The sequence below is a fragment of the Symphalangus syndactylus genome, chromosome X (assembly GCF_028878055.3).
Source record: "Symphalangus syndactylus isolate Jambi chromosome X, NHGRI_mSymSyn1-v2.1_pri, whole genome shotgun sequence".
NCBI lineage: Eukaryota > Metazoa > Chordata > Mammalia > Primates > Hylobatidae > Symphalangus > Symphalangus syndactylus.
In genome coordinates, this window is record NC_072447.2 from 92678826 (window position 1) to 92691083 (window position 12258).

Sequence of the window (12258 nt, forward strand, 5' to 3'; positions counted from 1 at the left end):
ACCTAGGATATACAAACTATGCAAGTAGAATATGAGTTTTAACAGAAATAAATTAGTTTTTACATTCATGTGAACTTAACTTTTTCTGAAATATTTTTAGCAGCTATAATAGATAATAAAACATTTGGTAGCAACAAAAATGTAAAATGTTTTTGTGAAAGTTAATAAGAAACAATTTTTGGTTTGTTCCTCTAAGCCAAGGGTGTATTTGGTACAACAAAGATGCAAGCTTTTGGCAAGATATTCAGGAGCTATAAAAGCCTGAAACCCTGAGGCTGTACGTTAGCAGGCATTCAGAAGATCAGTGAACAAATTCAATCAGCTGGATATACATTCAAACAGCTGGGATTTGGGGAATATTCATCAGATGGATTTTTATCTTATTTTTTTATCAGGATGTTTGGACTCAGTCTTAATTTTCTTAATAACTTATGCTTTTTGTTAGGTTATTTTTTCTTCCATAAAAAATTTCTCTTATTTTCATTATAAAAGTCTCAAAACATAAGATGTTATGTTGAAAATAAATATACAGCATCATCAAGGCACTGCACAGTACACTAAAACCAGGACTGCAATTTCATAGGCAAATTAATTAAATCCCAGTTCAATAGTTTACACTTAATGCTGGAGACTTTTCTCAGGATTTAAAAATACATTTGGGCCTCTACTTGGGACAAATTCTTTCCTATCTGAGTAGAAAGCATAGTATTTTTAGGTCTTAATATGTGGCCAGTGCAGATGGTTGAGCTACGGTCATGAAAATTAAGCTGACTCTGGTTAGCTTAGTTTGGTTGTGGCCCTATAGAAAAAAAAATTCTTAGTTTTTAATTCTCAGCACTAGAGTTCAATAGTTAATTCCCAAAATAGTCCCAATTTTTGTTCTCAAGGAACTTATTAGAATAAATATTACATTCTGAAATAAAATTCTTGCACCTGTAAATTGACTAATAATAAAGCATATTGGTTTCTGGCTGACAAACAGTGCAGTTGTTTTTCAGTCCTAGCTCTGAATGCGAACCATGGCATGTGGGCAAGGACAGCACAGCAAGAAGAGAAACTCAACACTGCAGAGCTTTGGTAAATAACGCACATAAATGGAATGAGATAGCTAATTTAAAGCATAGTAATTCTTAAATAAAGCATGTGGTGGCTTTTCTTATGCAAATCATCTTTAAGCTACACAAATCTTTTATTTTTCCCTGTAAGATTTTTTTTGCAACTGAGCACTCCTTAAAAGTGACCAATAAAAATGATGACTCACCTCACTATGAAGCATTACTTCTGTTTGAATACCATCTGTTACTTTGCATTTCTTTGATATAGTATGCATTTTGATATATTTTGATGTGACAATCAAAGAACAATGTCATCTACAAAACTTATGAATAAAAACTGTTTATCTTAAAATTACTTTTGCTTAATATAACATTAAAACTTTAAAAATACTTTAAAAATTATCTAGTGTTCCCTTACTGGAATATTTAAAATGGCAGAGCATATGTTCCAGGAATCAAGATGGGTGGCTGACAAGGGCATAAATGTGTTGCTATAAGAATATATTACAGGTATGATATTTTACAGTTGCCGCATCTCTGTTCAGATTATTTAAAGGTTTCTGGGTCAGCCACTTCTTATTTATTCAAATTTATATTGAGTAGCTCCAGAAAGCAAAGCTGACAAAATGATTAATTAGACTGTAGCTCATTGGCAGACTATAGTTTAATATAATTAATAGAGCTCAAGTTCATCGTTAAATATGATTATGGTCTTTGTATTAAAAATGTCAAATTATATTTTCCAGTTGTTACAAAATCCAAGATGACTTATTCCAAGCTCACAGCAATAACAATGAAAAACTCAACAGGATACCTTATTTAATACACAACATCCACAGCAATCAAAATCTTTTTCAGAAAATTTGTTCAGTGGATCAAGTTGTATACATTTGGATCTTAATTATAAAATATTTCTAAATATTTTATAGTAAAACCAAAAATTATCTATACGTTACATTTATCTTTGCAAGATTGGAAAAAATGTAATGCAAATGTCCAACATTTAAAATTACATATATCTGACCTTGATTGCTGTCCTCGATTAGTCTTGAAAATAAGTTGTAAATAAAGCAATATTTTATATATCAAATTATATTCATATATAACTCCTGAATTAATTCCAGATATGAATTCCTCTAAACAAGTCGGATCAAATATACAATAAAATGATGCCTTATATCAGAATAAAAAGGACGGATTTTACATCTAATAGACATCTCAAATTGAACACGGCACCATGCCCAGCTAATTTTTGTATTTTTTGTATAGACAGGGTTTTGCCATATTGACCAGGCTGGTCTCAAACACCTGGGCTCAAGTGATCCATTCACCTCATCCTCCCAAATTGCTGGGATTACAGGTGTGAGCCACCGTACCTGGCCAATCTCAAGTATATTTCTTCATAGCAATGCAAGAACGGCCTAGTACATGCATACACATTAAAAAATGCTTTGTTTTGTTGGAGAAATGACCCCTTTATTATTATTTAATGCCCCTTTTTATCCCTGATTATTTCCCATGTTCTCAAGTCTGCTCTAAGAATAATATAGCTACTTCCACTTTTTAAAATTAGTGTAGAAATGGTATATTTTTCCCCATTCACTTCCTTTTAATCTACATATGTCTTTACATTTTAAATGGATTTCCTATAGACAACACAGAGTTGAGTCTTGTCTGTTGATTCACTCTGACAATATCTTTCTTTTAAATGGTGTGTTTATATGTTGATGTTCAAAATGATTATAATAGAGTTGAGTTGATATTTATTATATTTACTGTTTCTATTTGTTGCTCTTGTTTGATTCAATATTTGTCTTACTTCTTTTCCACCTTTCTTGGTATTAATTGAGAATTTTCTACGATTTCATTTTTTCTTATTTTTTAGTACATCAGTTATACTTCTTTTTTACTTTTTTTAGTTGTTTACCTAGAGTTTACAATATACATTTACAACTAATCCAAGGCTGCTTTCAAATAGCACTATACCACTTCCCAAGTAGTACGAGTGCCAAATAATAACAAAATAATTCTTATTTTTTCTCTCCCACCCCTTTTATTATTTCTCTCATTCATTTCACCTATACAGAAGCATATATAAACAAACATGCAGAAGCATACATAATTAAACACATTTTTGCTGTTATTATTTTGAACAAACTTTTTTTATTATTATACTTTAAGTTCTAGGGTACATGTGCACAATGTGCAGGTTTGTTACATATGTATACATGTGCCATGTGGGTGTGCTGCACCCATTAACTCGTCATTTACATTAGGTATTTCTCCTAATGCTATCCCTTCCCCCTGCCCCCATGCCATGACAGGCCCCAGTGTGTGATGTTCCCCACCCTGTGTCCAAGTGTTCTCATTGTTCAATTCCCAGCTATGAGTGAGAACATGTGGTGTTTGGCTTTCTGTCCTTGCAATAGTTTGCTCAGAACGATGGTTTCCAGCTTCATCCATGTCCCTACAAAGGACATGAACCCATCCTTTTTCATGGCTGCATAGTATTCCATGGTGTATATGTGCCACATTTTCTTAATCCAGTCTATCGTTGATGGATATTTTGGTTGGTTCCAAGTCTTTGCTATTGTGAATAGTGCCTCAGTAAACATACGTGTGCATGTGTCTTTATAGCAGCATGATTTATAATCCTTTGGGTATATACCCAGTAATGGGATGGCTGGGTCAAATGGTATTTCTACTTCTAGATCCTTGAGGGATTGCCCCACTGTCTTCCACAATGGTTGAACTAGTTTACAGTCCCACCAACAGTGTAAAAGTGTTCCTATTTCTCCACATCCTCTCCAGCATCTGTTGTTTCCTGACTTTTTAATCATCGCCATTCTAACTGATGTGAGATGGTATCTCATTGTGGTTTTGGATTTGCATTTCTCTGATGGCCAGTGATGATGAGCATTTTTTCATGTGCCTGTTGGCTGCATAAATGTCTTCTTTTGAGAAGTGTCTGTTCATATCCTTTGCCCACTTTTTGATGGGGTTGTTTGATTTTTTTCTTGTAAATTTGTTTAAGTTCTTTGTAGATTCTGGATATTAGCCCTTTGTCAGATGGGTAGATTGTAAAAATTTTCTCCCATTTTATAGGTTGCCTGTTCACTCTGATGGTAGTTTCTTTTGCTGTGCAGAAGCTCTTTAGTTTCATTAGATCCAGTTTGTCTATTTTGGCTTTTGTTGCCATTGCTTTTGGTATTTTAGTCATGAAGTCCTTGCCCATGCCTATGACCTGAATGGTATTGCCTAGGTTTTCTTCTAGGGCTTTTACGGTTTTAGGTCTAACATGTAAGTCTTTAGTCCATTTTGAATTAATTTTTGTATAAGGTGTAAGGAAGGGATCCAGTTTCAGCTTTCTACATACGGCTAGCCAGTTTTCCCAGCACCATTTATTAAATAGGGAATCCTTTCCCCATTGCTTGTTTTTGTCAGGTTTGTCAAAGATCAGATGGTTGTAGATGTGTGGCGTTATTTCTGAGGCCTCTGTTCTGTTCCATTGGTCTATATCTCTGTTTTGGTACCAGTACCATGCTGTTTTGGTTACTGTAGGCTTCTAGTATAGTTTGAAGTCAGGTAGCGTGATGCCTCCAGCTTTGTTCTTTTGGCTTAAGATTGACTTGGTGATGCGGGCTCTTTTTTGGTTCCATGTGTACTTTAAAGTAGTTTTTTCCAATTCTGTGAAGAAAGTCATTGGTAGCTTGATGGGGATGGCATTGAATCTATACATTACCTTGGGCAGTATGGCCATTTTCATGATATTGATTCTTCCTATCCATGAGCATGGAATGTTCTTCCATTTGTTTGTATCCTCTTTTACTTCATTGAGCAGTGGTTTGTAGTTCTCCTTGAAGAGGTCTGTCACATCCCGTGTAAGTTGGATTCCTAGATATTTTATTCTCTTTGAAGCAATACAAACTACCATCAGAGAATACTATAAACACCTCTATGCAAATAAACTAGAAAATCTGGAAGAAATGGATAAATTCCTGGACACATACAGCCTCCCAAGACTAAACCAGGAAGAAGTTGAATCCCTGAATAGACCAATAACAGGCTCTGAAACTGAGGCAATAATTAATAGCCTACCAACCAAAAAAAGTCCAGGACCAGACGGATTCACAGCCGAATTCTACCAGAGATACAAAGAGGAGCTGGTACCATTCCTTCTGCAACTATTCCAATCAATAGAAAACGAGGGAATCCTCCCTAACTCATTTTATGAGTCTTCACTCTTTATCTAAGTTGTCATTCTGTGTCCTTTCATTAGGGCATTTAGCCCATTTACATTTAAAGTTAATATTGTTATGTGTGAATTTGATCCTATCATCATGATCATGGCTGGTTAATTTTGCAGACCAGCAAAATTTGTTAATGTAGTTGTTTCATAGTGTTGGTCTGTGTACTTCAGTGTGTTTTTGTAGTGACCGGTAATGGTTTTTCCTTTCCATGTTTAGTGCTTCCTTCAGGAGCTCTTGCAAGGTAGGCCTGGTGGTCACAAAATCCCTCAGCATTTGCTTGTCTGAAAAGGATTTTATTTATTTTTTATTCATGAAGTTTAGTTTGACCAGATATGAAATTCTGAGTTGGAAATTCTTTCCTTTAAGAGTGTTGAATATTGGTCCCCAATACCTTCTGGCTTGTAGGATTTCCACTTAGTGATCTGGTGTTAGTCTGATGAGCTTCCCTTTGTAGATGACCTGGCCTTTCCCTCTGGCTGCCCTCAACATTTTTTCCTCCATTTCAACCTTGGAGAATCTGATGATTATGTGACTTAGGGTTGAACTTCTCGTGGAGTATCTTATTGGGGTTCTCTGGATTTCCTGGATTTGAATGTTGACCTGTCTTGCTAGGTTGGGGAAATTCTCCTGGATGATATCCTGAAGTGTGTGTTTCCAACTTGTTCCGTTCTCCCCATCTCTTTCAGTACTCCAATCAGTCATAGGTTCAGTCTTTTTACATAATCCCAAAGTTCTCAGAAGTTTAGTTCATTTCTTTTCATTTGTTTTTGTCTAATATTGTCTGCCTGCCTTATTTCAGCAAGATTCAAGATAGTCTTCAAGCTCTGATATTCCGTCTTCCACTTGGTCGATTCAACTATTGATACATGTGTTTGCATCATGAAGTTCTCCTGCTGTGTTTTTCAGCTCCATCAGATCATTTATGTTCTTTTCTAAACTGGCTATTCTGGTTAACAGCTTCTGTAATCTATTGTCATGGTTCTTAGCTTCTTTGCATTGGGTTAGAACACAATCTTTTAGCTCAGCAAAGTTCATTATTACCTATTTTTTGAAGCCCAATTCTGCCCATTCACCCATCTCAGCTTCAGCCCAGTTCTCTGCCCTTCCTGGAGAGGTGCTGTGATCACTTGGAGAAGAAGAGTCATTCTGGCTTTTTGATTTTTCAGGGTTTTTGCATTGGTTTTTCCTCATCTTTGTGAACTTATCTCCCTTTTATCTTTGAGGCTGTTGGCCTTTGGATGGGGTTTCTGCGGGGTCTTTTTTGTTGATGTTGTTATTGTTGTTGTTTTCTGTTAGTTTGTTTTGGTTTTAACAGTCAGGCCCTTCTTCTGGATGTCTGCTGCAGTTTGCTGAGGATTCACTCCAGACCCTGTTCACTGGGTATCACCAATGGAGGTTGCAGAACAGCAAAGATTGCTTCCTGCTTTTTCCTCTGAAAGTTTTGTCCCAGAGGGGCACTGACCTGATGCCAGCCAAAACTCTGCTGTATGAAGTGTCTGGTGACCCCTGTTGTGAGGTCTCACCCTGTCAGGAGGCATAGGATCAGGGACCCGCTTAAGGAAACAGTCTGGCTGCCCCTTGGTGGAGTGAGTGCACTGCACTGGGGGAAATTCCCCTTGTCCCGATTGCCTGGACTTTTCAGAGCCAGCAGGCAGGAAAGATTAAGTCCACTGAACCTGAGACTGTGGCTGCCCCTCCCCTCAGGTGCTCTGTCCCAGGGTGATGAGAGTACTGTCTCTAAACCCCTGGATGGAGTTGTGGAAATTCTTTCAGGGAGGTATTGCCTGGTGAGGAGGGATGAACCCGGGTCCCACCTAAAGAAGCAGTCTGGCCAAGTTCTGCCACAGCTGTTGTGCTGTGCTGTGGGAAATTCCACCAAGTCCAAACCACTCAGTCTCCCTAGCACTGGCAGGGGAAAACTGTAGACTAGAGCTGCCGTAATGGCAGTCACCTCTCTCCCTGGGAATTCAGTCTTCTTAGGCAGACTCAGGGCTTCTGTGCTGGCCAATGGGGATTCCAAGTCAGTGGGTCTTAGCTTTCCAGGTTCCATGGGAGTGGGACCCACTGAGCGAGGCTACTTGGCTCCCTGGTTTCAGCACCCTTCCCACAAGTGTGGATGGATCTCCTGCCTCACTGGAGTTCCGGGAGCCACTGGAGTATGCAAAAAATCCTGCAGCTCAGTGCTTGCCCTAGCAGCCACAGACCTGAGTGGTCACTGTGGGTCTGCAGAGCTTTGTGCTTGGGACCCAAGGCCCTAGTAGTGTGGGCTCACTAGGAAATCTCCTGATCCACAGGTTGCAAAAATCCATGGGAAAAGTGTAGTTCCCCGAGCAGGTAGTGCAATCCCTCACTGCCTCCCTTAGCTTGGGGCAGGGGGTCCTGTTGCCCTATGCAGCTCCTCGGTGAACCATCCTCCACCTGCTTTTCTTGCTCTCTGTAACTTGCACCAACTGCCTAGTCAGTCCCAACGAAAGAATCTGGGTACCCCAATTGAAAATGCAGAATTCACTTGCCGTTTATTTTTGTCTCAGTGGGAGCTGCAGACTGGAGCTGTTTCTACTCAGCCATCTTGGCCCCTCCCTTCTTTTTATTTTCTTATAGTTTTTGTCTTGAAATATATTTAGTCTGATTTAAGTATAGTGACTCCTGCTTTTTCTTGGTTTCCATAGGTGTGAAATATCTTTTCCCATCTCTTTACTTTCAGTCAATATGTTTCTTTATAGGCAAAGTGTGTTTCTTGTAGGCAACAGATTGATGGATCTTGTTTTTTCATCCATTCATCCAGTATATATGTTTTGATTGGAGAGTTTATTCTTTATTTACATTCAATGTTATTATTTATAAGTAAGGACTTATTTCTACCATTTTGTTATTTGTTTATTGGGTTCTTTTGTCTTTGTTGGTTCTTTCTTTTCTCCCTGTCTTCCTTTAGTGAAGGTGATTTCCTCTAGTGATATAATTTATTTTTTTATTTTAACTTTTTTTGTATCTGTTGCATGTTTTTTGGTTTAAGGTTGCCATGAGGCTTGTAAATACCATCTTGTTACAAATTGTTTTAACCTGATAACAATTTACTACTGCATAAACAAGCAAAAAGAAAACTAATAAAAACTATATGCCTTAATTTTGTTTGCTGACTTTCTAAGTTTTAGTTTTTTTCTATTTACATCTTGTTTTACTGAGTATGTCTTGGAAAGTAGTTTCTATTTTTGATTCTTTCATAATTTAGTCTTTCTACTTAGGATAAGAGCAGTTTACACAACACAATTTTGGTGTTATTCTGTGTTTTTCTGTGTCATTCTGTGAGCATTGAATTTTCTACCTTCAGGTGATTATTTATTTCTCATTAATGTCTTTTTCTTTCTGGCTGAGTTTTCCCTTTAGCATTTCTTGTAGGAGAGATTTGAAGTTGATGAAATCCCTCAGCTTTTGTTTTTCTGGGAAAGTATTTGTTTTCCTTGCATGTATGAGGAACATTTTCTTAGGATATACTATTCTGGGGTAAATATTTTTATCCTTCAGCACTTTAAATATGTCATGCCACTCTCTCCTGGCCCATAATGCTTTCACCGAAAAGTCTGCCAGGTGTATTGCAGCTCCATTGTATGTTATTTGTTTCTTTTCTGTTGCTGCTTTTAGCAACTATTCTTTATCCCTGACCTTTGGAAGTTTGATTATTAAATGCCTTGAAGTAGTCTTCTTTGTGTTAAATCTGTGTGTTGCTCTGTAACCTTCTCTTACTTGGAAATTGATATCATTCTCTAGATTTGGGAAGCTCTCTGTTATTCCCTTCAATAATCTTTCTACCCCTATCTCTTTCTCTACCTCCTCTTTGAGGCCAATAACTTAGATTTATACTTTCGATGCTATTTTCTAGATTCTGTAGGTGTGCTTCATAGATTTGTATTCTTTTTTACTTTATCCCCTCTTTGTATTTTAAAATAGCCTGTTTTCAAGTTCTTCTGTGGCAATGCAGAACCATTATAGGATTGTGCAATGGGAGTTAACAAAATACTCCATAAAGCAGAGGTTGTTACCTGTTTTGTTCCCTGTTGTGTCCTCAACATGTAAAAAGTAGAAAAGTACCAGGCACATAATAGATTCCCAAATGAGCATTTGTTATATAAATAATAGAAACAGTTGTTATGCAACATTGGTCAAAATGAGGGAATGAAATAAACTCAAGACCAGTTAGAAAGGTATTTTAATCTTCCTTTTGTCAGGCTATAGATTACCACTCCACTTTTACTTAAACTATTGTGGTATTTCTTTTAGGATGTTTTTGGAGGAAACTGTATATTCATGTGCTTGAACCAGTGAAACTGGCTAACAAAGATGTTTTCTTTTTATAAATGCTGGCAGTAGTTGTTCTTCATTTGAGTAATTATAATAGGAGAAAGTAATATTGGCCACATGTCTTCACCAAGTAGAATTAATAAGAGACCTTAATGAAAAAAGTTAATGTTATCCCCTAATTATCCCCTAATTATGCCTGAGATTGAATGATTCATTATAACTCCACCCTGCCGTGTGTGTGTCTGTGTGTGTGTGTGTGTGTGTGTGTGTGTGTGTGTGTTTAAAAACCTATGAGGTTACTTAGAGATAAAGATATTCTATTTGAGAATAAGGAGGTGGAGCCAAGATGGCCGAATAGGAACAGCTCCGGTCTCCAGCTCCCAGCCCCAGCGACACAGAAGACGGGTGATTTCTGCATTTCTGCTTGAGGTACCGGTTTCATCTCACTAGGGAGTGCCTAACAGTGGGTGCAGGACAGTCGGTGAAGCGCACTGTGCGCGAGCCGAAGCAGGGCGAGGCATTGCCTCACTCGGGAAGCGCAAGGGGTCAGGGAGTTCCCTTTCCTAGTCAAAGAAAGGGAAAACAGACGGCACCTGGAATATCGGGTCAGTCCCGTCCCAATACTGCGCTTTTCCAACGGGCCTGGAAAACGGCACACTAGGAGATTGTGTCCCGCACCTGGCTCGGAGGGTCCTATGCCCACAGAGTCTTGCTGATTGCTAGCACAGCAGTCTGAGATCACGCTGCAAGGCGGCAACGAGGCTGGGGGAGGGGCGCCCGCCATTGCCCAGGCTTGCTTAGGTAAACAAAGCAGCCAGGAAGCTCGAACTGGGTGGAGCCCACCACAGCTCAAGGAGGCCCACCTGCCTCTGTAGGCTCCACCTCTGGGGGCAGGGCACAGACAACCAAAAACTCAGCGAGAACCTCCACAGCCTTAAATGTCCCTGTCTGACTGACAGCTTTGAAGAGAGTAGTGGTTCTCCCAGCACGCAGCTGGAGATCTGAGAACGGACAGACTGCCTCCTAAAGTGGGTCCCTCACCCCTGAGCAGCCTAACTGGGAGGCACCCCCCCAGTGGGACAGACTGACACCTCATTCAACCGGGTACTCCTCTGAGACAAAACTTTCAGAGGAACTATCAGACAGCTGAATTTGTGGTCTCACGAAAATCCGCTGTTCTGCAGCCACCGGTGCTGACACCCAGCCAAACAGGGTCTGGAGTGGACCTCTAGTAAACTCCAACAGACCTGCAGCTGAGGGTCTTGTCTGGTAGAAGGAAAATTAACAAACAGAAAGGACATCCACACCAAAAACCCATCTGTACATCACCATCATCGAAGACAAAAAGTAGACAAAACCACAAAGATGGGGAAAAAACAGACCAAAAAAACTGGAAACTCTAAAAAACAGAGCACCTCTCCTCCTCCAAAGGAACGCAGTTCCTCACCAGCAACGGAACAAAGCTGGATGGAGGATGACTTTGATGAGTTGAGAGAAGAAGGCTTCAGACGATCAAACTACTCTGAGCTACGAGAGGAAATTCAAAACAATAGCAAAGAAGTTAAAAACTTTGAAAAAAAATTAGAAGAATGGATAACTAGAATAACCAATGGAGAGAAGGGCTTAAAGGAGATGATGGAGCTGAAAGCCAAGTTTCGAGAACTACGCGAAGAATGCAGAAGCCTCAGTAGCAGATGCGATCAACTGGAAGAAAGGGTATCGCTGATAGAAGATGAAATGAATGAAATGAAGAGAGAAGGGAAGTTTAGAGAAAAAAGAATAAAAAGAAATGAACAAAGCCTCCAAGAAATTTGGGACTATGTGAAAAGACCAAACCTACGTCTGATTGGTGTACCTGAAAATGATGGGGAGAATGGAACCAAGTTGGAAAACACTCTCCAAGATATTATCCAGGAGAACTTCCCCAATCTAGCAAGGCAGGCCAGCATTCAGATTCAGGAAATACAGAGAACGCCACAAAGATACTCCTCGAGAAGGGCAACTCCAAGACACATAATTGTCAGATTCACCAAAGTGGAAATGAAGGAAAAAATGTTAAGGGCAGCCAGAGAGAAAGGTCGGGTTACCCACAAAGGGAAGCCCATCAGACTAACAGCTGATCTCTCAGCAGAAACTCTACAAGCCAGAAGAGAGTGGGGGCCGATATTCAACATTCTTAAAGAAAAGAATTTTCAACCCAGAATTTCCTATCCCGCTAAACTAAGCTTCATAAGTGAAGGAGAAATAAAATACTTTACAGACAAGCAAACGCTGAGTGATTTTGTCACCACCAGGCCTGCCCTAAAAGAGCTCCTGAAGGAAGCACTAAACATGGAAAGGAACAACCGGTACCAGCCCCTGCAAAAACATGCCAAATTGTAAAGACCATCGAGGCTAGGAAGAAACTATAGCAACTAACGAGCAAAATAACCAACTAACATCATAATGACAGGATCAGATTCACACATAACAATATTCACGTTAAATGTAAATGGGCTAAATGCTCCAATCAAAAGACACAGACTGGCAAACTGGATAAGGAGTCAGGACCCATCAGTGTGCTGTATTCAGGAAACCCATCTCACGTGCAGAGACACACATAGACTCAAAATAAAGGGATGGAGGAAGATCTATCAAGCAACTGGAAAACAAAAAAA